Raw genomic sequence first — 3,742 nt, forward strand, 5'->3', positions numbered from 1 at the left:
ACTCTAACTTGATTACTTTTAAAATCAAGTAATTAGTAAAGTAACTGAGTTATTTTTTAAAGGTGTTATCAGTAATCAGGTTACTTTTTTGAGGTAACTATGGCAATACTGGTTACATATAGGTCCAAAGCATGTTACTCATAGGTCAGAAATAAGTTTTGGATATGATAGACATTATGATGTATTTTGACTTATGAGTAACTTACATGTAATGTGTGAACATGTGTCATGATCCCATAACTTACCTACAACTTATGGCCTGCATAAGAGACATACACTGGCAAATGTCAAAAAATGTTGTGCATGCACAACATTTTTTGCTATACTACGTGCACTGCACAGCAACAATTCTGTCCGAGGCTCTGCTCTGTCCCCTGGCTCTGGCCCCGGCTTGGGCTCCGACGCCATCTACACTCCGGCCGCCCCGGCCCCAGCTCTGTCTCCAACACCGGCTGAGGCTACGACTACAGCCCTAGCTCCGGCTCCGACCCCGCCTGAGGCTCCGTCCCCAGCTCCGGTCCCGTACGGCCCCGCCTCAGGCTCCGACTACAGCCCCGGCTGAAGCTCCGGCTCGCATATCCATGCATACCTCATTCAGTCTTCTCTAACACCCCCACTCTTACAGAACAGCCCCAGGTCATACCTATCTGACTAACATAACATTTCCTAGTGATTTATGTTAGTGACAAAACAGTTTGCCAGTGAACTTTCCATCTTAATATAACTAATATAACCAGGTTCTGGATTTGCTTCCTGTATAAGCGCTTCCAGCCTCTGGGAATGCGCGATTCATGCTCGAAGAGGGGTACGCGCAGAGGGGGGAAGGGGTGAGGGGCGAATGGCAGTTGAGTTTGATAGACATATCACCGTTCAATCATTTCGAGTGGGCGCTCAAAATGATTGGATGGTGTTTTTTCAGTCCTGTCCGTTCCACAGGTGACTAATTTTTTTAATTTTTGTGTTAGAGCATTTAATTAATTAGTTGTACTCAGGGTGTGAAGGGGATTTTAAGGAATATAGTAAAAATGCTCCAGGAAAACATCTCAGACCCCACCTTTAATGTGTAATTAATTGTGGCTACACTCAAAGGATCTGCATTACTGCTGTTGAGAGGAACTAGCATCAAATGGTTTCTAAGATAGTCTATGGAGCAATTGGGAAACAGTACCACTCCCCCTTTTTTTTTAACCTTACCATGCTTGTTAACATAAGCAACCACCGCTATGTTGCATTTGGTATGTGTCTCCTCTTGTTTGTTGTTATTGTCTCTGCAAACCTTGTCATAATACTGGTCATATCACGAGAGAAAAGCCTCCACGAGCCTATGTATATTTTTATTTGGTGCCTCTCTGTTAACTCTCTCTATGGCTCGCTTGGATTTTAAGTCAGATTTCCTCAAGACCTCTTGTCTGATAACTCATTTAATCTCCAGACCAGCTTGTTTTGTTCAGATCTATGTCATTTACATGTATGCGTCATATGACCTCACTCTTTTAGGAATTAAATCTTGGGATCAAACCCAGATTAACCATATGGGCAACTGGGCAATTGCCCAGGGGTCCGCGATCTCTGAAGGGCCCTGGGTAGCTCGGGCATAACGAAAATATCTGGTTATCTTTTGCTTATAAATGAAACTGTCTGCTGCCCGGAGCCATTGCACTGCACAGAAACCCTGCTCCTGCTGTCTGTGACTGTGAGCTGAGACCCTTTCCTCATTGGTCAGCCCAAAAAGTGAATCAGCGGTGACACAAATCAACGTGCGTGCACTGAGCGGGATGTGAGACGTCAAGAACTACACGACGTATGCAAATCAAAACATTGCAAACATGGAGAAGCAGCTAAGTGGGAGCACCAAACGAAAATTAAAAAAGGAGAGGGACATTAAAAAAGCTGAAAATTTAAAGAACATACCCAAAATAGGTAATTTCTTTACTGAAATTGTCGTTTTTCCAGATGTTTATAGTATTTAGTATATGTACTATTTAGTATTAAAATGTTTAACCCTTGCCTTGACATGCCTTGAATTGTGATGAGTTTTCTGTTTAAAACTTAAACTGGGACCAAAATGTTTATTTTAGCAGATTATACTGCATTATATTTATTTTTTCCTGGTGGTGGCTCCATGAAAATGTTGAGGTATGTTTATTGTTGAGAGAAAGCAGATTTCAAGATGTTTACATTGCACTTACTTTAACTCTCTCGTTGAATTCTGAGGTGACAAGGGGATTTCTGTTTAAAATTCATATCTGATTCTATCAGATTATGTTTGTGTTTTGTCTGTGGGCTTTTTCTGATGATTCAATACATCTGTGTTGGCAAAAAGTGTTCTTAAATAAATACTGGATACTTTGGAAATGGTTTCTTATTTATTTTTTGTGAAAATGGAGGACACATCCCTCTCTTTCTAATGTAGTGGATCAATTTTAGATTATACTGATGCTGATGTGTTTTGTTTTCATATCATCATATGCAAGTGAGTGGCCTTGACAAGAGGCTACAGTGGTGCACTTGTAGTTCTACGAGCATTTACACATTTGTACATCAAAATGTATTTGATGATAGTTAGATATTGAAGTATGGGGCTATATTTACATATATTCCTGGAACTTACTCTGTATTTTGCCAGATTATAGGGATCCTGGGGTTGTGATGATGGGGCCTTTCAATATTGTTGCCCAGGGTACAATGAAGTGTTAATCTGGCCCTACTTATGATTGATATGTTGCTGTCTGTCAACCCTTACATTACCACAATAAACTAACCTCCAAAGTCATCTGGAAGTTGGTTGCCTTAGCATGGATTTATCCTATTTTTTCTGTTGCAGCCTGTGTTTATCTAGCATCCACACTCCCTCTGTGTGGTAATAATATACATAAATTATTCTGTGCAAACTGGCCTGTTGTAAAACTCTTGTGTGTTTCTACTGTGATCAATAACCTCGTGGGTATGTTAGTGTCCTGCACCACTGTTTTTCTCCCCCTGGCTTTTGTCTTGTACACATATGTTCGGATTTTCCTTGTTTGTAGGAAATGCTCAGCCCAGTTCAGAGATAAAGTCATTCAGAGTTGTCTATCACACATTGTCACTTTTGCAAATTACTCATTTACTGTGTTTTGTGATGTGGCCCTCAGCCATTTTAATGTGGAAGAGCTCAATCCTTTTCTGGCTATCATTCTGTCATTTAAGTTTGTTGTGATCCCTCCAATTCTTAATCCTCTAGTGTATGGCCTTAAGTTACCTGAAATTAGGAAACTCATCTGGAGAATGCTATCCTGTTCAAAACCTGACTGAAGTTATTCATCATGATTATGGACTGTCATGAATCCCTGCTGAACTGTGGAGTCTACACCTTTTCTTGTTGTGATCTAATTCTTTTCTGCTATTGTGTGAAATAAACCACTAATATGAAAAAAAAAAAATCTATTTTTTTTTCTTTTTTATTATTTAACCAGGAAGTCCCTTTGGATAAAATCTCTTTTTCGAAGGAGACCTGACCAAGAGGCACGTCAGTACAACATAAATGAACTAACAGAATATAAAACTTACATACAAGTAAGACAGTATAAAATGGCTAAAAACATAAGAAGCTGAAAACCAGTTGAAGGATAGCAGTTACACACCTCTCTTAGACAGTTTGACTGAAAAGGATGTGAATTCCCCCAAGGTAATGAAATGCTGAAGCTGAAGTGAGTTTTGCAAATTGTTCTATGACCAACTATTATGAACTGAGATTTAAGAAAGC

General features: G+C 39.8%; 1 pseudogene; it reads left to right on the forward strand.

Annotated features, from left to right (window-relative positions):
* The first annotated feature begins 1,126 nt into the window (after nt 1–1,126).
* On the forward strand, nt 1,127–3,291 carry LOC115412062 (olfactory receptor 10J4-like; annotated as a pseudogene).
* Nucleotides 3,292–3,742: the final 451 nt, after the last annotated feature.

Source organism: Sphaeramia orbicularis, chromosome 21 (assembly GCF_902148855.1).
Source record: "Sphaeramia orbicularis chromosome 21, fSphaOr1.1, whole genome shotgun sequence".
NCBI lineage: Eukaryota > Metazoa > Chordata > Actinopteri > Kurtiformes > Apogonidae > Sphaeramia > Sphaeramia orbicularis.